Genomic DNA, 27,782 nt, shown 5'->3' with positions numbered 1-27,782 from the left:
CCCAGGTGGCGGATAGGGGAAAGCCTCCCAGATATGGGTGGCACCGAGGAAATCAAATACTCGGGGCGGACCAAAACTATCACATCCTCGAGGATAAGTACCCGGAGTAAAAACCGGCGAAACGAAGAAAACTAACACAAAAGCCCAGACACGTCTGTGTGGTAACCACCGGTACTCTGGCCAGCGTCTGTCACCAATGGTGCGGCTGATACGAGCTCCAGGAACTGAAAATCCCTGGTTCTACCAAACTGGCGCAAGCCAGACGAATTACAAGCATAATGGCAAGTACACCTAAAAACAACATTACCCCAGGTGGACGATCCACCCGTCGCAAGACGGCAACCAGGCACTTGGATGCTGGGGGACCTGGAGATGTACTAAAGGGCGAGTCGGAGCGCTCTGGCAAACTACCCAAGAAAACACACACATACTTTGGCACCTTCAACATACAGACACTAATACAAACGGGAAAATTACACAATCTAACAACGGAACTCACCAGTCAAAAGATCTCGATCCTAGCGCTACAAGAAACAAGATACACGGATTCAGACACAATAGACTACGGAAACTACAGATTCTTCAAGAGTGGAACCAACAGGAAAATCGGCAAAGGAGGAGCACTCCTCGGCATGGCCTTCGCAGTAAACAAAAACATCCTAGACTCAGTAAAAGAAGTCAACGCGATCAACAACAGGCTCATGACCATGCGAATCAAACACGCCAACAAGAACTACACCCTCATCAACGTACATGCCTCCACGAACGCAGACAACAAGGACAAACCAGAAGAAACAGACAAATTCTGGGACAAACTCGAAACCACCCTGGCAAAAATACCCCAAGACAACGCGAAAATTCTACTAGGCGATTTCAACGCACAAATCGGCAGAGAAAAACGCTACAGAAAAACAGTAGGAAATTTCCCTGCACACAAATTCACCAACAAAAACGGCACCAGACTGATCGAACTCTGCCAGCAAAACAACCTCAAAATCATGTCAACCTCCCGGATGAAAAAGCCCAAGAAACAAAAGACGTGGCGATCACCAGTCCACTCACTAGGCGAATTCCAGATAGATCACGTGGCAATCTCCTATGAATACCAGAAAGAAATCCACGACGTCCAAGTGAGAAAAGGCGCCAACATAGATTCGGACCACTACCTAACAAGAATCAAAATCAAACTCACACCAAGAAGACAACACAAAAAGAAATTGACCTCACCGAAATTTGATACAAGAAAAATCAGAGAATCGAACATCACAGAACACTGGGAAAAACAAGAGGCGAAAGATTGGACCAGCTTTAAACAAAAAATTGTGAACACAGCCAAAGAACTGATCCCGCTGACTAGAAAACCCAGGCACCCTTGGTGGAACACTACCTGCGAAATCGCCCTACAAAATCGAAGAACAGCTTTCACAAACTACAACAGCAACAAAACACAAGAAACACAGGACAACTTCTATGAAATTTGAAGACAAACATCGAAAACAATAAGACAAGAGAAACGCAAATACATAAACGATCAGCTAAACTCCATCGAAGAAGACTTCAGAAATTTCAACACACGGGATTTCTACAGGACGTTCGCCAACCAAGTCAAAGGATACTCACCACAGAACCTCTGCTTCAGAAAAGAAGACGGAAAACTGGCACTTACCAACAAAGAAAACTGTGAAGAGCTCGCGAAGTACTTTTCAAAATTACTAAATTGCCCGGAACCTAACTCAACCTTCGAACCCCGAGAACCGGCCAACGCACCGGAAGACTCACCATCACCAACAAAAGAAGAAATCCTCCACTGCATAAAGAAACTGAAAAACAACAAGGCAGCCGGAGAAGACGGAATAACGGCAGAACTGCTGAAGAACCTAGGACCAAACTCGCTAAACGAAATCACACAAATCATACAGAACACCTGGACAACCGAAATCATACCTGACGACTGGAAGACCGCACTCATTCACCCGCTACACAAGAAAGGTGACAGGACAGACACAAACAATTATAGAGGAATTTCCCTGCTACCGGTCATCTACAAAATTCTATCAACCTGCCTTCTCACCAGAACGCAAGGACAACTGGAACCCGCCATCTCGGAATACCAAGCGGGTTTCAGACCCAACAGAGCCTGCCCCGAACAAATCTTCAACCTGAAATCAATCATAAAATCCCACATGACAAGCCCCAAAAAAATCATCTGCACTTTCGTCGACTTCAAAAAGGCTTACGACTCGATCGACAGAAAGTCCCTCATCCAAATCCTCAGAGAAAAAGGCCTAGACCAAAAGACCCGAAGACTAATCGAACAGACACTAACCAATACAAAATCCAAAGTCAAATTCATGGGCGAAATCTCGGACCCCTTTGAAATCCACACTGGCCTAAGACAAGGAGATGGACTATCCCCGCTATTGTTCAACATCGTCCTGGACAAAGTAATGAGCGAATGGGAAGCTGAAGTCAGGAGACAAAACACCTGGAGATCAGTCACATTAGGAAGGAAAAGACTGGAAATCCCTTACCTAGCATTCGCAGACGACCTAGCGATACTGACCTATGACCCAACATCAGCAAAAACACAGATCGAAATCCTGAAAGAATGCGCCGAGAAAGTCGGCCTACAAATCTCTTTTGAAAAAACGCAAGTCCTAACAAGAGAAGGCGACGACATCACAACCAAGTACGGCAAAATTAAAGGGGTCACACACTTCAGATACCTAGGCGAAATCATCGAACCGACCGGAACAGAGAAACTGGCTTACGAAGACAGACAACAGAAGACACGGAAATCACTAGGCATGGTACGAAACGTCTACAACAAACAATGCATTTCCAGAAACACCAAGATCAGACACTATAACACAGTGATCAAACCCGCCGTACTGTATGCCAGCGAAACACTAGCACTCAACAGGAAAATCAAAATTGAAGAAATCAAAAAAGAAGAACGCAAAATCATGAGGAAAATTTTAGGAGGAAGACCCACACCAGATGGCTACAGACTACAGAAGAACTCAACAGTAGAAGCATATTCGAACATCGAGAACGATATGAGAAAAAGGCGCCTTAAATTCTACGGACATTTAGATAGACTCCCTGAAACAAGACTCGCCAAGAAAATTCTAGAACACATCAAGACACTTAAAGTCTCGACACCCTGGATGGAAGGAGTCCGAAAAGACCAACAAGCAATTGGCACCACAAACACCACAGACGGAAGCACCTTCCGAAAACACATAGACAATTGGGAAGTAAAGTCAGAAGCGCTAAAACAGCGGACCAAATAAGAATGGTCTGAGGAGAGAAAAGAGGCCCTCTCCAAGAGAATGAAGGAGTACTGGAAGGACAAGAAGAACAAGCCTTCAAAGTCATAAGCTTAACGATTTCCTTTTAGGGAAAATTCGCCAACAATAAATAAATAATAATAATAGTAAACCCCGTGGAGGCCCTGGAAAAGAATAGGCCTCCGGCATGTTCTGCCAGTCGTAAAAGGGGATTTATGATTTATCTTTTAACGAATCAATAGCTACAAGGTGTTGTAGCAGTTAATAACTCTGATAGTTACTTTTTAAATATCTATGCTCCACGAAAACCAAATAAATTTATCAACTCTCTAGTTAATTTCCTCAGCGAGTTTGATTCTAAATAATGTATTTTGTTATCTTCGAGACACAAGAGACAGAAGTATTTAAACTACATGTTGGTTCTTGTTATTTATACATGACTGTCCATTTTGCTCGTTGTTGTTGTCATTGTTTTTCGATTCCCTAAGAAACACGCAAAGATGTCTCTCCTACTTCGTCACGTGTGAAGACGGCGAGTGATGAAGCTATCTCTACCTTCGCTGATTTTGCTAATACGGCGTGTTGACTCTCTTTATTTTAAAAGAATATACACAAAAATTATTATTGAATCCCTTGGACGACAAACTGACTTGAGCCAGACAATTTTCCTGAAAGGTACAAGTAAAACTGAAAAAACATACGCTGAAATATCGACGTCGGACTAATATTTTCAGTTTAGTCACAATCACGGGTTTGCAACACTTGATTACAGAGACCGACTTATAATTGTAGTGCTCGATCATTTATTAAGCAAATAAGATACACAAAACATATGTGCTATACCTTCATAAAAGTATTATTTAATAGTCAATCATTCCTCACCGGAATTTTGTAACAAGTCATATTCTTCCGTAATTTATAGCTCGCACATCAGCTCCTCTATGTTCATAAATCGCATGTAGAATGTCAACAGCTTTAATCACTTGGAATCACAATTTCTTTTTAAATACATTTGAACACGTTTTTCATTAACTGTTAGTTGCTGAGTCGTTGAATTTCTCATTTTCCTATATACAATATCCAGAAAACCTCACACTTACGCTCTTTAATTCGCCTCTTACTTCCCTTCAACTGTCTGTGTGTCTGATTTTATAAATATGTTTAAAACCTCTGGTCCGTCTCCGTAGCTCATTGGTCTGTGTGTCTGGCTGATACGCAGAGGATCTGGTTTCGATTCCCGGTACCGTCAGGGATTTTCCCTTGGTGGGAGGTGTGGAGCGTGGTGCATTCAGCCTCGCGATACCAGTTAAGGAGCCAGTTACTTGAGAAGCAGCGACTCCAGTGTCAAGAAGGTAGACAACGGCCGGAAGGGCGGTGTCCTGGCCCCATGTCCACCGTACCGCAAGCAGTGACGTTATTGGCAGAGGATGAAACGGCGGTGGGTCGTCCCCATGCGATCATCAAGACCAGAAGCCGAATCCCTTTAATCTCTCCAGGCATAACACCCAGACGACAAAAATACGTTCTTAAATAATGTAAATTGACACAAGTCATATAACATGACATAAATAAAAGAAAGTAGATAACCAAAGAATGCATGCCCGGGTGAGGAGAGGGTGGAGAGTCGTCATACTGACACTAAATATCTCAACAACAGCGGATGCTTCCTTTAAGAAGAAACAATATTTGATTTTAAACCAGTATGTACTTGTTTCGTATTTGGGGAAATAGCGCCAAATTAGGGCTATTGCAGTTATTGCGTAATCTGTCTTTTAGAAAGATTTGTTTTACCTGTAATGTTATTGACGAAAATTCCTTGGTGACCAGTGGTTTACTTTACAAAAAGTACTGAGTGGTGGCCAGATGCGCTACCTGTCACCCCACCCCATGTAAGAAACGGAATCGCGACAATATTTTATGGAATTCTTTTATAAATTTATGCGACTGATACAGAATGGTTTTATTGGTGGTCATATCCTATGCCATTACTCCATATAATATGGTGTATACGCTTTGGGATATAACCAGTACGCTTGTCTTAAATGGACATAGTCACCGCCACCTTCCTTTAAGGAAATCCAGGAGACGATTTTTTTTTAACTGTACCGTTATCATAATCAGTATCTGCAGTCATCGACGACTGTTCTCTGTCATTACAGCAGACATAATTACGTTGTTACCATTTCTACGAGTAATAAGTTCTCGCGTCCGTCGGCCGTCGTAATTTAATATATTATTATTTTTTGATTGTGGTGGGCCTTAATAAAACTGATATTTCATTTAATTTTGATTTACGATTAAATGCTTTCCTGAAGTTTTCCTTTTTACAATATTAATCTCAAATTATTTGTTACGTTAATGAATGTTAGACTCGCTGAATCTTAAAACATGAGCATATAAGTTGAACAATGTAATAAACTTTTCATATTAATTTCCTCGCTAGTCAGTTCACTTTAAAGCAAGAAATCTTTAGTTATTAATTACAATTGCGGCCCACACACGTGCGAGAGTATTTTTCTTACCTCCGTTAACCATTGTATTGTAGTCGGAGTCCTGGCTCTGGCTGTCGGCTATGGTACTGAAAATAAGAATCTTAAAGCTACGTATTTCTGCAACTTCGTGCGGCTGTGGAGAAAAATTAATATTATGTTAATAGCGGGCGAGTTTTCCGCTTCCGCTAATTTTTCATAAGTTAATATCGCCACGTAATGGCGTCGTTGGCTGCATCGGCCGCTGCGATTGTTGAACTGTAAATTACTTGAATGCAGGTTAATTCAGGGAAGGCGGACATGAAATCGGGATCACCTCTTACAAATTAAAAGTACACAGTAATATTAAATAAGTATGTATATATATATAATCTGCTTAACTCATACAAATATGCTTACATTTGCCAGCACTCGCAAGATGTCCGTCTACACACAATAAGACAAGAGAGGAAGTGAAGACGACTAAAAAATTAACAAAAGAGCGTATCTTGTCGTCTCTTTAGATCACTTTGTTATATTTCTTTGCATTGCATTTCTTTGCATTTCTCGACAGAGAAATTATTGTTTTACGGCTACATGATAAAAATATATTATTCAATTTTTAAATGTCTCTTCTTTGTAAATACTGTTTTTTAAGTCTTTTCGTAATATAGCACTGGGGACGCTATAAATTCTAGGTCGCGTTATATTAGATTGCAGACGCTGAAAAAAATCCAGCTGCTTTACACGGAGCAGACATCTGTTTCAAAACTGAAGATGCAATAAACAAGCACTCAGTCTTACAAAAGGCGACAGAGAGCACGAACAAGGATCTTTAAGAAGCGTACACAACTAGCATGAATAACAACAGGAATCTTGGTATATGGAAAAGGGCAAATAGCAGCAAACAAAAATCTCATCCAGAGTACCCGAAAAACAAAAGGAAAAAGGTCGGCAGCTTCACATATCTAGGTATCAGAATAACCGAGATAGAAGAGGATGCCAGGATATTAAATGCACAGTTGCCCAAGAGAAATTAGAATTTAAGAAGACAGAGTTACGAACATCGAACAATAATAGTTTGAATTTCAGGAAACAATACTTAAAAAGATTTTTTTTTTGTGTGTGTGTGTTGGTGCCTTCTATGGCGCTAGGCATTGGACCGCAGGAGAGACGGAACAAAAACAGTTTCAAGTCTTGCATGTATAATATTGGGTAAGAGTACTAAAAATCTCATAGACAGAACTACCAATGAAGGACTCTTCAATGACACACGAAAGAAAACGTCATCGTGGACGACTGTCAAGGAATAGAAGAGTCGACGTACGAGAGAAACCAAGGCTTCACCACACCAATGAAGTAACACACGTTCTGTAACCACTGACATTCTGTGAAAAGAGGAGATTTTCAGATTATAGGCGGAAATGAGGTAAGAGATATGCAGCTGGCATTCTACGAATTGAAAACAAAGAAAAAATGTTAATCATAACGATTGTATGTAATATTACCCTGTAATTTATTGAACATATTACCAAAACGCGAAGGGAAAAAGATAAATTTGGAAAAGATAGATATGAATAGCTCTTTTCAGTTTTGAGGTTTCCATCTTCGCCTCTTCATAAAAAAAACACCAATGGAAAATGGTACTGAAGATGGTAAGGTACCCTGAATATGATTGCCGTGTTTTCTAATATTGCTGTCCAGCCTGGCTACGCTTCTGTGGTGTTCAAGACCAGACGCTCTTAGAATGGGGGTAATAATATTCGCAACTTGCAAATCTGCAAGTTTGTAGAGACATAATCTAACGAGCAAATCTTTAGACTCTAAAGATCAGTGTACTGTAAAACTACCCCTTGCATGGAGGCTTAATTAAAATATAAAATGCAAATAATTTTTAATTTTTTGTTTTAGTAGCTGTATGTCCGATTACAAAGTCTCGTAAACGGTTGGCCCTGACTAGTATTATTACGCAATCTGACTGCATAGAACAACAACAAAGACTGAAATGGAAATATTCATTAACACAATTAATTAATTAAGTCCCCAGCAACTATAAAACCTACGAAACCAAAGCACAAGTATAACTGTTCTGTGTGTGGAAGTATGACTCAACGTACGTATCTGGCACGGTTCTTCTTCAACAACACAAGAAATTTTAAATATCATTTATACTGAATTAATTAAAGAAAATAGAAATACTACAATTGCGCAAGAAAACCAGGATTACACTCTAATCCCAGAACACAAGCCAGATGCTTTGTTGACTGAACCTGTAATGAAGCATTATTTACGACATTAAATAATGAAAAATAAAGCAAGTTTCGTTACCTTCATATATTGACCAAAATCACTCTAATCATTACAATATATCTCCACACCGACTCGCTATTACCACATCTCAACAAGAACTTTTCAGTATCACATCTCAGCAAGCACTCCCTACTAGCACATCTCAACAAACACTCTCTGCTACGAGTTCTTAACAAGCACTGACTACCACGAGCTCTCCCCAAGCACTGACTACTACGAGTTCTCAATAATCACTCCCAGTGGAGGCGGCGGAACAATACTCTCTAGCGCGATCTCTGGCGCTGTGGCTCAGTGTAGCCACCTTTCATATGCCCTTCCTCCACAGCTAGAATTTGATGGTATTTTTGCCAGCATTGGTCGTGAAAATACCACCAAATTCGTCAAAAAAATACAGACAAAAATAAAAGATAATATTAATGCATAAATATCATATAACTAGATAAAATTTTGGCTTTGCACTGACCTTTCAATAACCTAATATATAAAATACAGTAAGCAATACAAATTCTTTCATACATGTGACTTTACATAATAGTTTACACAAGTATTATGTGGTTAAACAGTTCAATCAATAGCGTCAGCAATGACGAATATGTGCAGGTAAGAGTCTCATAACTTTTCACAAACAGTAATACACAAAAAATCAGTTTATACAAATATTCACATAAACGCTTTCCATAGCTCAAGAATAAGCAGTTGACAGTTCCAGCAGTAGCACTCAGCAATGGTCAACAGGTGCAAATACCAACAAGTAACATTATTTCAATAGAAGCAGTCCATCAGTGGCACCCAGCAATGTTGAGCAGGTGCAGACACCAACAAGTAACACCATTTCAGTATAAGCAGTTCCATTAGTTGCACCAGCAATGTTGAGCAGGTGCACACAGCAACAGGTGACATCTTTTCAGTAGAAGCAGTCCACCAGTGGCACCCAGCAATGTTGAGCAGGTGCCGACACCAACAAGTGACATCATTTCGGTAGAAGCAGTCCATCAGTGGCACCCAACAATTTTGAGCAGGTGCAGACATCAACAAGTAACACCGTTTCAGTATAAGCAGTTCCATCAGTGGCACCAGCAATGTTGAACAGGTGCAGATATCAACAGGTGGCATCTTTTCAGTAGCAGTAGTCCATCAGTGGCACCCAGTAATGTTGAATAGGTGCAGACACCAACAAGTAACACCATTTCAGTATAAGCAGTTCCATTAGTGGCACCAGCAATGTTGAACAGGTGCAGACCGCAGTCCATAATATTCACTTTCACTAATCACACTGTTCATCAGCAGAAATTAAACATGACTAAATGTCACACATCATGTTGAAAAGTGCAGCACCATCACTAATCAGACAGTTCAGGCATGAACAATAGTTTGAATACACATACAATGCTTTTACACTAAACATACAAATCATAACAAACACACAAATGATATCAGATAATTGTCCTATTAACTATTACAATACACAAATACCAGTAAACCTATAATATTTATGGGTGTCAGTGCAAGCCACAACAAACAAGTAAAATAATATTTAGGAGATAGGTTGGGATCACTTCTCTGGGATTATAAAAGGAAAACACACAAAACACACTCACTCATCTTTCATCCACATTAGTGCTACTGTGTAATTGAATAATGTTAACTGTGTAAATGCAATTCTGTCAAAATTTTATGTTCATCATGTGTATCAAGTAGTAGTGGCAGCAATGTATAACAGTCAATAATAGTTAGTCAACGTCATAGTCATCATGTCAAGACCAATGTTTGCCAAGCCAGATCAAAATGTACGGTTGCTGAACAACTGTCAGTGAGCCAAGATATGCAAATACTTCCTCTCTTCAAAAAAAGTATATACTGCTTAGTGATTTAACAAAGTGTGTGTGTAGACAATCTTCCTTCTACTTGAGTGTTCTAGTCTGCCATCTTTATCCTCCTTGTTCCATATAGCCGGCCGAAGTGGCCGTGCGGTTAAAGGCGCTGCAGTCTGGAACCGCGAGACCGCTACGGTCGCAGGTTCGAATCCTGCCTCGGGCATGGATGTTTGTGATGTCCTTAGGTTAGTTAGGTTTAACTAGTTCTAAGTTCTAGGGGACTAATGACCTCAGCAGTTGAGTCCCATAGTGCTCAGAGCCATTTGAACCATTTTTTTGTTCCATATAGACCAACAAAAAAAAATATGCTCCTCACTTACTTCACCTCTTATCCACCAAAACTCCAATAATCATCAGCATCACATTATCTCAATACTTCAATAATACCTCTTCAATACGTCGATCATCAATATCATTTACCTTACCTCTTGTCCACGAAAACTCCAATAATCAACAACTTCACATAATCTCAATACCTCAATCATACCTCTTCAATACGTCGATATATATAACCTCATTGCCAATATCATTTCACTTCCATAACAACTCTTTCCTCTAGTCAGTCTCCTCGAACACGTGCAGACAAAATCCTAATGCAAACCTCAATTCATCATCTCATACAATCCGAAGACACAATGTCAACACACAACCTCTCGTGTAATCCATCTGATCCAAATCTGCTACTCATTATAAATTATAAGATACATTTTGTTTACCTTGTCCATAATTAAATAAAAGAAATGCATACATGACCTCTAACAGACTTAGTTCGAATAACTCTCAGTAATTAAGTACGATTACGAAGTGTTAATGATCATAATATTTCACAGTGTGTACACCACTTCAAGAATCATGGCAGAAACAAACATGTGGAGTATTTTTTGTGTCGAGTGTCACTTCCTATTTCAATTGCTCACGAAGAATGCAGTGTAATAACTGTTAATGGTCTAACCTAGTGTTGGTATGTCATGTCGTTAGCTTCCTTCCTATTAGCATAAATTTATACAGCTTCCATAAAACCTCCAGCTCATGTGACTTCTATGAAGTTTCTTGTACTAATGTCGTTCGTCGAATTACTGCAGTTCATTTTCTTATCTTAAAATATAAGGCACTGAGCAAAGCAAAACATGCAATAGCGAGTAAATATACCAGTAGAGAACAGAATGTCAACAAGTGGATGCAGCACAATCCCTACAACGAGGCTCTGCCAAGCGAACAATCTATAATTAATACCACAGTGTAACCTAAACTCTATATTTGTGCACAGTATATCAGCATTTCTATATACTAAATTGAAGAGTAGTTATGACAACAAAACAGAAATGTGTAAATATGCAATCCATACGCAAGGCAGCAAATATGTTATCTAACATAATAAACAGGTCATTAGCATCATATCAGCATAAGCAAATAAATGTTCATATGTAACCTTAATAAGTAAATATGAAGGCGCAAGCAGATAAATCACAAAGTATATCTTACATACATAACCACAGTCAGCACAATTAATCAGTTGACAATTACAATTTAAATAAGCACAGCAGGCACATAATAAAAAAAATATGACATCAGTGAAAGAGCATAGCAGCCAAGCGATGCATAATATACACAAGTAATAACACTGTTCATTAATCAAGAATTATCAAAATCAGTAAATCTACACAAGCACGTCGCTTCACAAGTAAATTCATAGAACATGAAATTTAGCACAAAGTATGAGTCACGTAATCGCAAGCAGCAAATTACGTCTAAAGTACGTACCTAAGTGGAAATATGTTACCTGAAAAATAAACTCAATTAACAGTTACCTTTTTTTTAGTTTATTACTTTTTTCTTCGAAATTACATTCTTCCTGAAATTTTCTCCATAGCAAGTCGTCTTAACGTCGGACATGCACAGAATTTACCTGAAGGTCTTAAATATTTTATACAACCATATCCTTAATTTATATTGATGAAAAGCACTCTAGACATTACAATCTCTCCACACTGACTCGCTACTATCACATCTCAACAAGAACTTTTCAGTATCACATCTCAGCAAGCACTCCCTACTAGCACATCTCAACAAACACTCTCTGCTACGAGTTCTTAACAAGCACTGACTACCACGAGCTCTCCCCAAGCACTGACTACTACGAGTTCTCAATAATCACTCCCAGTGGAGGCGGCGGAACAATACTCTCTAGCGCGATCTCTGGCGCTGTGGCTCAGTGTAGCCACCTTTCACCCTCCACATTCGTCTACGCTGCCGCGACCGCTAACACAGGCTTGTAGATGGAGTCGGACTCGGAGGTAATTCTTTTCGAATCCTGGTGGTTGAAAAAATATTTATCGGCGGTATTTGGGCAGCAAGTGGCGGAGACACATGAAGCTCTCAATCACCAGATATTGCACCAAAGTCTAGGGTTAAGGCCTCTCTATAGTTTTTGGTGGAGAGAAGGTACCTGATGGCCATCCGTCTGTCGGATGAAGACGTCAAGTTCAGAGGTCCCTTCACTGCTAAGCGAGAGGAATATACTACAAGCTGACAGCAGGTTTCCTTTCAACCGGAATAACACACACCCTTATCATAGTCATCCCCATAATGCAGCTATGTATGAGACAGTTCACATCAGTAGGAGGAAGCCATCGGCAAACCACCCACACTTGCAAGTTACAATGGACGGCAATGCGGAATTCTCGCATCTACTCCAGCATTATTTTGCTCAATACTTGCTCACTAATGTTCTCCCAGGAAGATGAGACTATAAGCAGACGTTGTGGTGGTTCTCTAATCCGAGCGAGGTGACGCAGTGGTTAGTACATAGGACTCGCATTCGGGAGGACGATGACTCAAATACGCGTCCGACCATCCTGATTTCAGTTTTCCGTGATTTACCAAATCTCTCCAGACAATTTTTCGATGGTTCCTTCGAAAAGGCACATCCGATTTTTTCCCCCAGCTTGACAAAACCCGAGCTTTTGCTCCGTCTCTAATGACGTCGATGTCGACAGGACGTTAAACAGGACGTTGTGGCGTCTCTCGTACGTAACTGGCCTGAAACGTTGGTTTGAAATGATAAAAGTCCAACCTTCAGTTCCCGGGCGCTCATTTCCTACACAGAATCATTCAACAGAACTAGATCTGAAAATCAGCTCACAATGTTGTTCCAACATTTCCAAATAAATGGAAAACGTTAAATAAGAATTTAAGACATAAAAGAAATACAAGTAAAACAAATAACTAGACTAACAACAAATGTATGGATATTTTAATTAGGTATGTTGAAAATACTCTGACAGCACAGTGTGTACAGCTTATTTTTGAATGTATGTATCTGCAAAGTTTCTTTGATTTATATTGTAATAAAAGTTTTCATTTTTCAAACTTAGTTAATGGTGAAATGATAATTAAATGGACACCCTAGCTACAATCAGGCGTTGATGTACTTCATTGGGGACATGTTTGTAGCTAGGGTGTCCATTTAATTATCATTTCATTTCTAGCAAAGCTGCATGGTCATCCACGGTAACTGTTCTTTCAGGAAAAGATACTACCGTCATATTTAGTTAATGGTGGTGCGTTATTTTGCAAAATCTCAAATTATTACAAAAGTCGATTAAACCGTTTACAAAACTGTTAATTACGTATCAACTCTTAAATGAGGAACATTTTTTCTATATCATTGTAATCGTATAGGCGTAATCGTATGGCACTGATGACCGGGAGTCCCCAACTGGGGAAGGTCGGGCGCCGGGCGCCGAGCTGCAAGTCTTTTTACTTGACGCCACAGTCGGCAACGTGTGTGTTGACGATGAACTGATGAAATGGAAAACACAACATCCAGTCCCCGAACGAAGAAAATCTCCGACCGGTCCGGGAATCAAACCCGCGGCAATCAGACCCGCTGACCACGCAGGCGGTCCACGTCTCTGTTGCTTCCACGTTGATCAAGCGGGCACTGCATTCCCCAGGGTGCAGCGTGGCGTCTCGTACGTTCTTTGATGTTAAAAAGAAACATTTTTCACGGACATTGTTCAAATGTGTGTGATTCCTAAGGGACCAAACTACTGAGGTCATAGGTCCCTAGACTTACACACTAGTTAAGCTAACTTATGCTAAGAACAACACACACACACACACACACACACACACACACACACACGCACGCACACACACACCCATACCCTAGGGACCACGGACATTAACCAAAGGACTTTTTCCCTCTTGGCACCCATTTAACGCTTCCCATGCCACCACCTAACGTTATTACTTTGAAGGGGGAATAAAAAAGTCCATGTAAGGCCCATATAGTAGGACCGTTAGTATATCAAGTTCTTTGCACTTGCAATTACCATCAATCGATACTCTACTCGCGACTTTGCAAAAAATCTCATCAGCAAATGTTAGAAACGTTTTGTGATACATTACTAGAAGTCGTTTCATCGTTTAACTGACGGTAGTGCACTGAAGCGCCAAAGAAACTGGTACACGGACACGTTTTCAAATACAGATATATGTCAACATGCAGAATACGGTGCAGCGGTCGGCAACGCCTATATAAGACAAGTGTCTGGCGCAGTTGTTAGATTGGTTACTGCTGCTACAAGGGCAGGTTATCAAGATTTTAGTGAGTTTGAACTAGGTGTTATAGCTGGCGCTCGAGCGAGGGACACAGCACCTGCAATCGAGCGATGAAGTGGGGATTTTCCCGTCGACCATTTCACGAGTGTATCGTGAATATCAGGAATCCGGTAAAACATCAAATCTCCTGCATAGCTGCGGCCGGAAAAAGATCCTGCAAGAATAGGATCAACGACGAATGAAGAGAATCGTTCAACGTGACAGAAGTGCAACCCTTCCGCAAATTGCTGCAGGTTTCAGTGCTGGGCCATCAACAAGCGCCAGCGAGCGAACCGTTTAACGAAACACTATCGATATGGGCTCTCGGAGCCGAAGGCCCACTCGTGTACCCTTGATGACTGCACAACAAAACGCTTTACGCCTCGCCTGGGCCCGTCAACAAAAACATGGTTCAAATGGCTCTGAGCACTATGGGGCTTAACTGCTGAGGTCATCAGTCCCCTAGAACTTAGAACTACTTAAACCTAACTGACCTAAGGATATCACACACATTCATGCCCGAGGCAGGATTGGAACATGCCACCGTAGTTGTCGCCGGTTCCAGACTGTAGCGCCTACAACCGCTCGGCCACACAGGCCGGCGGCCCGCCAACACTGACATTGAATTGTTCATGACTGTAAACATGTTACCTGGTTGGACGAGACTCGTTTCAGATTGCGTCGAGCGGATGGATGTGTACAGATATGAAGACAACCTCATGAATCCATGGAACCTGCATGTCAGCAGGAGGCTGTTCAAGCTGGTGGAGGCTTCGTAATGGTGTGGCGCGTGTGCAGTTAGAGTGATATGGGACACCTGATACGTCTAGATACGACTCTGACAGGTGACACGTACGCAAGCATCCTGTCTGTTCAGCTGCTTCCATTCATGTCCATTGTGTATTCCGAAGGACTTGGACAATTCGAGTAGGACAATGCGACAACCCACAAATCCAGAACCGCTGCAGAGTGGCTCCAGGAACACTCTTCTGAGTTTAAATGCTTCCGCTGGCCACCAAACTCCCCAGGCATGAACATTATTGAGCATATCTGGGATGCCTTGCAACGTGCTGTTCAGAAGAGATCTCCACCTCTTCGTACTCTTAGGATTTATGGGCAGCCCTGCAGGATCCATTTCCCTCCAGCACTACTTCAAACATTAGTCGAGTTCATGCCACGTCGTGTTGCAGGACTTCTGCGTGCTCGCGATATTAGGCAGGAGTACCGGTTTCCTTGGCTCGTCGGTGTACACTCCTGGAAATGGAAAAAAGAACACATTGACACCGGTGTGTCAGACCCACCATACTTGCTCCGGACACTGCGAGAGGGCTGTACAAGCAATGATCACACGCACGGCACAGCGGACACACCAGGAACCGCGGTGTTGGCCGTCGAATGGCGCTAGCTGCGCAGCATTTGTGCACCGCCGCCGTCAGTGTCAGCCAGTTTGCCGTGGCATACGGAGCTCCATCGCAGTCTTTAACACTGGTAGCATGCCGCGACAGCGTGGACGTGAACCGTATGTGCAGTTGACGGACTTTGAGCGAGGGCGTATAGTGGGCATGCGAGAGGCCGGGTGGACGTACCGCCGAATTGCTCAACACGTGGGGCGTGAGGTCTCCACAGTACATCGATGTTGTCGCCAGTGGTCGGCGGAAGGTGCACGTGCCCGTCGACCTGGGACCGGACCGCAGCGACGCACGGATGCACACCAAGACCGTAGGATCCTACGCAGTGCCGTAGGGGACCGCATCGCCACTTCCCAGCAAATTAGGGACACTGTTGCTCCTGGGGTATCGGCGAGGACCATTCGCAACCGTCTCCATGAAGCTGGGCTACGGTCCCGCACACCGTTAGGCCGTCTTCCGCTCACGCCCCAACATCGTGCAGCCCGCCTCCAGTGGTGTCGCGACAGGCGTGAATGGAGGGACGAATGGAGACGTGTCGTCTTCAGCGATGAGAGTCGCTTCTGCCTTGGTGCCAATGATGGTCGTATGCGTGTTTGGCGCCGTGCAGGTGAGCGCCACAATCAGGACTGCATACGACCGAGGCACACAGGGCCAACACCCGGCATCATGGTGTGGGGAGCGATCTCCTACACTGGCCGTACACCACTGGTGATCGTCGAGGGGACACTGAATAGTGCACGGTACATCCAAACCGTCATCGAACCCATCGTTCTACCATTCCTAGACCGGCAAGGGAACTTGCTGTTCCAACAGGACAATGCACGTCCGCATGTATCCCGTGCCACCCAACGTGCTCTAGAAGGTGTAAGTCGACTACCCTGGCCAGCAAGATCTCCGGATCTGTCCCCCATTGAGCATGTTTGGGACTGGATGAAGCGTCGTCTCACGCGGTCTGCACGTCCAGCACGAACGCTGGTCCAACTGAGGCGCCAGGTGGAAATGGCATGGCAAGCCGTTCCACAGGACTACATCCAGCATCTCTACGATCGTCTCCATGGGAGAATAACAGCCTGCATTGCTGCGAAAGGTGGATATACACTGTACTAGTGCCGACATTGTGCATGCTCTGTTGCCTGTGTCTATGTGCCTGTGGTTCTGTCAGTGTGATCATGTGATGTATCTGACCCCAGGAATGTGTCAGTAAAGTTTCCCCTTCCTGGGACAATGAATTCACGGTGTTCTTATTTCTATTTCCAGGAGTGTATTTCGCTGAACATAAATGCGACGAATGAATGCACAGCAAAAGAAATACAACCGCGGGGCAATTTGCCCGAAGTTCAACGGCACAAAGAATATCGTGATAATTTTACGCCACTATACCCATTCAGGAATAAAGGCCACATCGAAACGTTTAGCTGGCGTTGAACTAATTTTTAGGCAAACAAAGCCCCTTCAGAAAGCTGTCGAGAGCCAATGTAGCGAATGACGGATCGAGCCTGTAATTAACGGCGCTCGGAATGAGTTTCCTTTATGAGATGCGGCCACGCCGCGACCGGCAGGTCGTCAAATGTCAAGGCGCGCGGATGGCTCCCGGATCTCCCGCACCTGGACCGCTGCGCGCCCATTGTCGGCGCCAAGGCCGGACGCACGCTGTCTCGTGCGCCGCGATCGCGTCTTAAGTGTCTTCGACTGTCGGCTGACAGCTAGCTTAATTAAATCGTGCGCCGGCTCCAATTCATCACGCGGGCCGGCCGCACACCCGCCCAGTAGCGGCACCTGAGATCGACGACCCTCGAGTCGTCACTCACTGTCCGCGAGGGCTGCCAACCGTACCGCCAACGCCATTTCTGATGTCGTTACTTCCTTGACGAAATGTTTATTGTTCTGAAACGCAGCGCTGTGATGAAATTTCTGAGGCTACTTTTTTTTTTCTCTCATTGATTCGTGCCATCTGTATTCTATGACTTATGTATACAAAGTGCCCATTTATCTTGACCGCCCCAATAACATTTTATCCTGAACCAAAATGGAAAATGTGTCAAACAAATCTTTTTTAGCTACCAGAGGGACATTAACCAGCATGATCGTATTTCTTGTAAATTTGATCGTTGCGAAAATATGAACAGCAGTATTTCTTTTCTGAATAGCACCCTATACATCTCAATCGGTAATCCACATCCTCTCCACAAGCCCTGTTCAGAACCATTAACAGTATACCATCCACGTGTTGTTGTGGTCTTCAGTCCAGAGACTGGCTTGATGCAGCTCTCCATGCTACTCTGTCCTGTGCAAGACTCTTCATCTCCGAATAACTACTGCAACCTACATCCTTCTGAATCTGCTTAGCGTATATTCATCTCTCGGTCTCCCTCTACGATTTTTACCCTTCATGCAGCCCTCCAAGACTAAATTGGTGATCCCCTGATGTCTCAGAGTATGTCCCACCAACCGATCCCTTCTTCTACTCAGTTGTGCCACAAATTCCTCTTTTCCCCAATTCTATTCAATACCTCATCATTAATCACGTGATCTGCCCATCTAATCTTCAGCATTCTTCTGTAGCACCACATTTCGAAAGCTTCTACTTTCTTCCTCTCTAAACTATTTATCGTCCACGTTTCACTTTCATACATGGTTACACTCCGCACCTTCAAAAGAGACTTCCTGACATCTATACCCTTCTTCAGAAACTCTTTCCTTGCCATTGGCAGTCTACATTTTTTATCCTCTCTACTTCGACCATCAAGTTATTTTGCTCCCCAAATATCAAAAATCATCTACGACTTTAAGAGTCTCATTTCCTAATCTAATTCCCTCAGTAGCACCTGATTTAATTCGACTACATTCCATTATTCTCGTTTTGCTTTTGTTTATGTTCATCGTATATTCTACTTTCAAGACCATGTCCATTCCGTTCAGCTGCTCTTCCATGTCCTTTGCTGTCTCTGACAGAATTACAATGTCATCGGCGAACCTCAAAGTTTTTATTTCTTCTCCACAGATTTTAATTCCTACTCCGAATTTTTCTTTTGTTTCCTTTACTACTTGCTCAATATACAGATTGAATAACGTCCGGGATAGGCTACAACTCTGTCTCGCTACCTTCTGAATTACTGCTTCCCTTTCATGCCCCTCGACTCTTATAAATGCCATCTGGTTTCTGTACAAATTGTAAATAGCCTTTCGCTCCCTGTATTTTAGCCCTGCCACCTTCAGAATTTGAAAGAGAGAATTCCAGTCAACATTGTCAAAAGGTTTCTCCAAGAGTATAAATGCTAGAAACGTAGGTTTGCCTTTCCTTAATCTATCTTCTAAGATAAGTCGTGGGATCAATATAGCCTCGCGTGTTCCAACACTTCTAGGGAATCCAAACTTGGCCGAGCGGTTCTGGCGCTACAGTCTGGAACCGCGCGACCACTACGGTCGCAGGTTCGAATCCTGCCTCGGGCATGGATGTGTGTGTTGTCCTTAGGTTAGTTAGGTTTAAGTAGTTCTAAGTTATAGGGGACTTATGACCTCAGCAGTTGAGTCCCATAGTGCTCAGAGCCATTTGAACCATTTTTTTGAATCCAAACTTCTTCCCCGAGGTCGGCTTCTACCAGTTTTTCCATTCTTCTCTAAAGAATTCGTGTTAACATTTTGCAATCGTGTCTTATTAAACTGACAGTTCGGTAATTTTCACACCTGTCAACACCTGCTTTCTTTGGGAGCGAAATTATTATATTCGTCTTGAAGTCAGAGGATATTTATCCTCTCTGATATATATTGTTTACCAGATGGAAGAGTTTTGTCATGGCTGGTTCTCCCAAGGCTAATAGGTCTAATGGAAAGTTGTCTACTGTCAGAGCCTTGTTTCGACTTAGTCTTTCAGTGTTCTGTCATTTTCTTCACGTAGTATCACATCTCTTATTTTATCTTCATCTGCGTCCTCTTCCATTGCCATAATATTGCCCTCAAGTATATCGCCGTTGTATAGAACCTCTGTGTACTCCTTCCACCTTTCTACTTTCCCTTCTTTGCTTAGGACTGGTTCTCCATCTGAGCTCTTGATATTCACACAGGCTCTCTTATCTCCAAAAGTCTCTTTAATTTTGCCGTAGGCAGTATGTATCGTACCCCTAGTGATATATGCTTCTACATCCTTACATTTGTCCTGTAGCCATGCCTGCTTAGCCATTTTGTACTTCCCGTCGATCTCATTTTTAAGACGTTTGTATTCATTTTCACCTGCTTCATTTACCGCATTTTTATATTTTCTCCTTTCATCAATTAAATTCAATATCTCTTCTGTTACCCAAGAATTTCTACTAACTCTTTAGTTTCAGTTTCTTCAGTTTTAATCTGCAATTCATAACCAATAAATTGTGGTCAGATTCCACATCAGCTCCTAGAAATGTTTTACAATTTAAAACCTTGTTCCAAAATCTCTGTCTTACCATTACATAACGTATCTGAAATGTTCCAGTGTCTCTACGCGTCTTCCAGGTATACAAACTCCTTTCATGATTCTTAAACCAAGTATTAGCTGTGATTAAGTTATGCTCTGTGCAGAATTCTACCAGGCGGCTTACTGTTTCATTCCTAACCCCCCAGTCCATATTCACCTACTACTTTTCCCTCGCTTCCTTTTCCTGCTATCGAATTCCAGTCCCCATGACTTTTAAATTTTGGTATCCCTTAACTAGCTGAATAATTTTTTTTATCGCATCTTACATTTCTTCAATCTCTTCATCATCTGCGGAGCTAGTTGGCATATAAATTTGTACTACTGAGGTAGGTGTGGGCTTCGTGTCTATCTTGGCTGCAATAATGCGTTAACTATGCTGTTTGTAGTAGCTTACCCGCGCTCCTATTTTTTTATTCATTATTGAGCCTACTCCTGCAATATCATTATCTGATTTTGTATTTATAACACTGTATTCACTTGACCAGAAGTCTTGTTACTCCTGCCACCGAACTTCACTAATTCCCACTTTATTTAACTTTAAACTATCCATTTCCATTTTTAAATTTTCTAACCTACCTAACCGATTAAGGGATCTGACATTTCACGCTCCAATCCGTAGAAGGCCAGTTTTGTTTCTCCTGATAACAACTTCCTCCTGAGTAGTCCCTGTCCAGAGATCCCAATGGGGATTATTTTATCCCCGGAATATTTTAGCCAAGAGGACACCATCATCATTTAACCATACAGTAAAGCTGCAAGCCCTCGGGAAAAAATTACAGCTGCAGTTTCCCCTTGCTTTCACCCGTTCGCAGTACCAGCACAGCAAGGCCGTTTTGGTTAGTGTTATAAGGCCAGATCAGTCAATCATCCACACTGTTGCCCCTGCAACTACTGAAGAAGCTGCTGCCCCCTTCTCTATTGTACTAGAACCCAGTGCAGGAACTCGAGGTATGTAACTCGTCTACTTGCTGGAGTTGACAGTAAATAAATGGAAACTCAAGTAATATGCACATTGGTCTAACAGTCAACCGTCATCAGTCGAAGGTTTGTGTGAGTGCAGTGTATGTCAACGGTGAGAAAGTATAAATGTTACTGAATGACTGACTGCCTGAGGTGCATTTCCCCTGTGTTTCCGTTTGCTTTGTCAACTTCTGCAAGTGGTCGAGTTGAGTTACCCCGGATACTTGCACTGTGTGCTATCATAGGAGAGTCAGAATAAATTTTATGCTTTATTTTTAACAATGTCATGTTCACATTGACATTTTTATTACTAAACGGCTGAAACGGTCATCCAATGACAGTTGCAGATTGCCTGTCAAACATTTAACACATTAACGCATTTGTAAAGTAATCAGGTTTCTGATTCTGTTTCGTACACAGGAGTTCGATTGTTTAAAGAATTGGGATGGGGTTACTGGTTCATTTCTGAACAGGTCTTAAGGAGATGGAGTGGATTACGAAATAAAAAATTTAAGGTGCAATCTGAAAAAGGCATAATATTGTTCCTACCTTTGTAGCGAACAATGTTACAAGAAATGTCCCCGCAGGTAGCTAAATAAAATAAATAGTTTTACGGGGATAAGTGCAGAAATTTCTGTTGATGACAGAGGACAGGGTTGTGAATAACAATACATCAGTATTTATCTCTGAAAAAGTATATATTTTAGGTTCAAATGGCTCTGAGCACTATGGGACTCAACTGCTGAGGTCATTAGTCCCCTAGAACTTAGAACTAGTTAAACCTAACTAACCTAAGGACATCACAAACATCCATGCCCGAGGCAGGATTCGAACCTGCGACCGTAGCGGTCTTGCGGTTCCAGACTGCAGCGCCTTTAACCGCACGGCCACTTCGGCCGGCATATATTTTAGTCTATAGTCGCAGTTTATTTATTTTGCCTTCTGGCTTCCGGTTTCAGTACATATCACTCAGGTCAACCCATGACAGACAGTTGTCACACTCGTTTCCCAAGTAGGTGTGTCAAATACAATATGTTTGGAATACGTAGTATTTGTCTCACTTGAAGACTACTAATTATAGCTATTACAAGTAGTATGTTTTTAGATTGGTTAGTACTTCCAAGTATGGGTGGAGCAAGCAAGCCATTATTGTTTATTTTCCCCTGGGTAGCAGGTCAGCAATTGAAGTGCGGACAGGTGGACAGTATATGGATAGTCTATATTGACAGGTGTAGTAGCCCCCTAGCTGGTGCTGTTAAGATTGTGCAGAAAACATCAGATAGTAAATTATGTGACGTTTTTGTGGGAAGACTGTTAGCTGTAGATGATAAACAACTAGTTCACTGAAGTGGGTTCATGTTTAGACACTAATGATCGCAATGTCTGTACCTATATCGCTAACATCCCGTATATTTAAAACATTTCTTTTGTTTTGTTCCTAAACTGTTATTTGGGATGGTCAAGATAAATGGCACACGCTGTATAAGAATCTCTACATGCATATTTTCTGTTGCAGAGTGATTTGCCCCAGACAGTAATGTTGTTGTTGTTGTTGTGGTCTTCAGTCCTGAGACTGGTTTGATGCAGCTCTCCATGCTACTCTATCCTGTGCAAGCTTCTTCATCTCCCAGTACCTACTGTAACCTACATCCTTCTGAATCTGCTTAGTGTATTCATCTCTTGGTCTCCCTCTACGATTTTTACCCTCCACGCTGCCCTCCAATGCTAAATTTGTGATCCCTTGATGCCTCAAAACATGTCCTACCAACCGATCCCTTCTTCTAGTCAAGTTGTGCCACAAACATCTCTTCTCCCCAATCCTATTCAATACCTCCTCATTAGTTATGTGATCTACCCACCTTATCTTCAGCATTCTTCTGTAGCACCACATTTCGAAAGCTTCTATTCTCTTCTTGTCCAAACTGGTTATCGTCCATGTTTCACTTCCATACATGGCTACACTCCATACAAATACTTTCAGAAACGACTTCCTGACACTTAAATCTATACTCGATGTTAACAAATTTCTTTTCTTCAGAAACGCTTTCCTTGCCATTGCCAGTCTACACTTTATATCCTCTCTACTTCGACCATCATCAGTTATTTTACTCCCTAAATAGCAAAACTCCTTTACTACTTTAAGTGTCTCATTTCCTAATCTAATTCCCTCAGCATCACCCGATTTAATTTGACTACATTCCATTATCCTCGTTTTGTTTTTGTTGATGTTCATCTTATATCCTCCTTTCAAGAAACTGTCCATTCCGTTCAACTGCTCTTCCAAGTCCTTTGCTGTCTCTGACAGAATTACAATGTCATCGGCGAACCCCAAAGTTTTTACTTCTTGTCCATGAATTTTAATACCTACTCCGAATTTTTCTTTTGTTTCCTTTACTGCTTGCTCAATATACAGATTGAATAACATCGGGGAGAGGCTACAACCCTGTCTCACTCCTTTCCCAACCACTGCTTCCCTTTCATGCCCCTCGACTCTTATAACTGCCATCTGGTTTCTGTACAAATTGTAAATAGCCTTTCGCTCCCTGTATTTTACCCCTGCCACCTTCAGAATTTGAAAGAGAGTATTCCAGTTAACGTTGTCAGAAGCTTTCTCTAAGTCTACAAATGCTAGAAACGTAGGTTTGCCTTTCCTTAATCTTTCTTCTAAGATAAGTCGTAAGGTTAGTATTGCCTCACGTGTTCCAACATTTCTACGGAATCCAAACTGATCTTCCCCGAGGTCCGCTTCTACCAGTTTTTCCATTCGTCTGTAAAGAATTCGCGTTAGTATTTTGCAGCTGTGACTTATTAAACTGATAGTTCGGTAATTTTCACATCTGTCAACACCTGCTTTCTTTGGTATTGGAATTATTATATTCTTCTTGAAGTCTGTGGGTATTTCGCCTGTCTCATACATCTTGCTCACCAGATGGTAGAGTTTTGTCATGACTGGCTCTCCCAAGGCCATCAGTAGTTCTAATGGAATGTTGTCTACTCCCGGGGCCTTGTTTCGACTCAGGTGTTTCAGTGCTCTGTCAAACTCTTCACGCAGTATCTTATCTCCCATTTCACCTTCATCTACATCCTCTTCCATTTCCATAATACTGTCCTCAAGTACATCGTCCATGTATAAACCCTCTATATACTCCTTCCACCTTTCTGCCTTCCCTTCTTTGCTTAGAACTGGGTTGCCATCTGAGCTCTTGATATTCATACAAGTGGTTCTCTTCTCTCCAAAGGTCTCTTTAATTTTCCTGTAGGCAGTATCTCTCTTACCCCTAGTGAGACAAGCCTCTACATCCTTACATTTGTCGTCTAGCCATCCCTGCTTAGCCATTTTGCACTTTCTGTCGATCTCATTTTTGAGACGTTTGTATTCCCTTTTGCCTGCTTCATTTATTGCATTTTTATATTTTCTCCTTTCATCAATTAAATTCAATATTTCTTCTGTTACCCAAGGATTTCTATTAGCCCTCGTCTTTTTACCTACTTGATCCTCTGCTGCCTTCACTACTTCATCCCTCATAGCTACCCATTCTTCTTCTACTGTATTTCTTTCCCCCATTCCTGTCAATTGTTCCCTTATGCTCTCCCTGAAACTCTCTACAACCTCTGGTTCTTTCAGTTTATCCAGGTCCCATCTCCTTAAATTCCCACCTTTTTGCAGTTTCTTCAGTTTCAATCTGCAGTTCATAACCAATAGATTGTGGTCAGAATCCACATCTGCCCCTGGAAATGTCTTACAATTTAAAACCTGGTTCCTAAATCTCTGTCTTACCATTATATAATCTATCTGATACCTTTTAGTATCTCCAGGATTCTTCCAGGTATACAACCTTCTTTTATGATTCTTGAACCAAGTGTTAGCTATGATTAAGTTATGCTCTGTGCAAAATTCTACAAGGCGGCTTCCTCTTTCATTTCTTCCCCCCAATCCATATTCACCTACTATGTTTCCTTCTCTCCCTTTTCCTACTGACGAATTCCAGTCACCTATGACTATTAAATTTTCGTCTCCCTTCACTACCTGAATGATTTCTTTTATCTCGTCATACATTTCATTAATTTCTTCATCATCTGCAGAGCTAGTTGGCATATAAACTTGTACTACTGTAGTAGGCATGGGCTTTGTGTCTATCTTGGCCACAATAATGCGTTCACTATGCTGTTTGTAGTAGCTAACCCGCACTCCTATTTTTTTATTCATTATTAAACCTACTCCTGCATTACCCCTATTTGATTTCGTATTTATAACCCTGTAATCATCTGACCAAAAGTCTTCTTCCTCCTGCCACCGAACTTCACTAATTCCCACTATATCTAACTTTAACCTATCCATTTCCCTTTTTAAATTTTCTAACCTACCTGCCCGATTAAGGGATCTGACATTCCACGCTCCGATCCGTAGAATGCCAGTTTTCTTTCTCCTGATAACGACGTCCTCTTGAGTAGTCCCCGCCCGGAGATCCGAATGGGGGACTATTTTACCTCCGGAATATTTTACCCAAGAGGACGCCATCATCATTTAATCATACAGTAAAGCTGCATGTCCTCGGGAAAAATTACGGCTGTAGTTTCCCCTTGCTTTCAGCCGTTCGCAGTACCAGCACAGACAGTAATATCTGTGTAAAATCAGAGTAACGGACACTGGAAGGATGGCGAGAAGAGAAAGAAAGGAGGGTTTGTGCGAGATTTCATGGACATGAAATGTGTGAAATTGAGGGTCTGGACGAGTCAACGAATAACACATAGTGAAAAAAGTGTACAAATGTGGAGAAAAGAAAGTGTGATTCCACCTTATTAAAGCTGCTGAGATCCTACTAACGATTTATGAACATAGAGAAACTGATGACGATGGAGGACTGTGGATTTTTAATACATTACGGTGGAGGATTATTAATTACTAAAGAATATTTTCGTGAGTCCACCTGATTGCTTCGCTGTGTATTTTCTGTTTAACAAAGGTTTGCACCCTACAACTGCATGTCCGGCGTTGATGAAATACAACTGATAACACTAGCCTACAATTGCTCTGTTTTGTAACTTTTGATGATTGATTCCTATGTATCTTGGTGCACTGAACCCGAAAATGACGTCGGTTCCATTTCATCGCGTCAAATTTTTTTGCAATTCACAATTTGCCAAATGTAGTACATGTCGAAAAATATCACAAATATGAGACTTAATGAAAGAGTTAAATAGGTTTGTTTCGTACATAACGTTTTATTTTGTGGCTTTTTATGGACATAATATAATAGAACACAAAAAATAAAAAGCTCACGATTTTAATCGTTGTATCTACGTCGCTTTGGACCAGTCATGTTTGCTTCAGGCTTTTCCGTGCATGTCCGCTTCTGGGGTCATCTTGGTACAACATCCAGTAGTAGTCCGCCTTTATTTTAGTATTCAACCTTCCTTGATAGCTATTATCCATTTCTTAGATGTCCTGATGGATTTTCTCACCCATCTCTTCACTCTTCACTAATAGCGTCGAGATTCTCAGGAAAGTACTGAAAATGTGAATGTAGGAAAGGAATCTTCAAAATCATGGAATGGACTATATTTTGGTACTTCTGCAGTTTAGTCTCAACAATGGACATGAAATTCGGATAATTCTTGCTTCCCATCTATCGGTTCATGATGTCAACGATTCATTTTCATCATTAACAGACAGATGGGAGTATTTCCTATTAATTTCAATCTGTGAGTACGTCTCATATTTGTGATTTTTTATTATATAACACATTTTAACAAACTGCGATTTATAAAAAAATCATTGAGGACATTTTTTGACTCAGCGCACAAACATACATAGGAATCCATCACAAAAATTGAAAAATATTATGCAATCGAGAAAATGCACGGCTCTGTAATCAACGACTGTGAAAAAATCGAAAATATTTGTCTCATCTGGGTATTCCTTAATACACTGCCCCGAATGTATTTTTACATTCCATAAAAGTTGCTTGAATCAAATCTGTTTGTCACCAAACAGCATCAGTAATCATTTTAGGGTTTTTTCATGTAGAATCAAGAAAGACGCCTCGTCACCTTAGTAAAATTAACGAAGGTAGAGACTGCATCAACACTCATCATCTTCGTATGTCACGAGGTAGGAGAAACTTCTTTACAAGCATCTTTGGACTTCGAAAAACATTGACAGCAAAAGTGAACACAAAGAACAGTTAGGCGTACATTAAGAAGAAGCAACATACAGTTAAAAGAGTGCCTTCTCTAATGTAACATAAAACAGGAGAGAATATTATTTATTTAGAAGGAAACTTGAAAGCGAAATTAACTGGACAGTTAATACTTCCATACCTTGTAGCTAGGGACACCTTTAAAGATAATATATTTTGGAACCTGCAGTGTTACAATCTGGCTTGACTGAAAATGTAACATTTTGTAAAATTTTA

This window comes from Schistocerca nitens, chromosome 5, assembly GCF_023898315.1.
Source record: "Schistocerca nitens isolate TAMUIC-IGC-003100 chromosome 5, iqSchNite1.1, whole genome shotgun sequence".
Taxonomy (NCBI): domain Eukaryota; kingdom Metazoa; phylum Arthropoda; class Insecta; order Orthoptera; family Acrididae; genus Schistocerca; species Schistocerca nitens.
The sequence above is the reverse complement of the archived record's forward strand: the minus strand, read 5'-3'. Positions refer to the sequence as shown.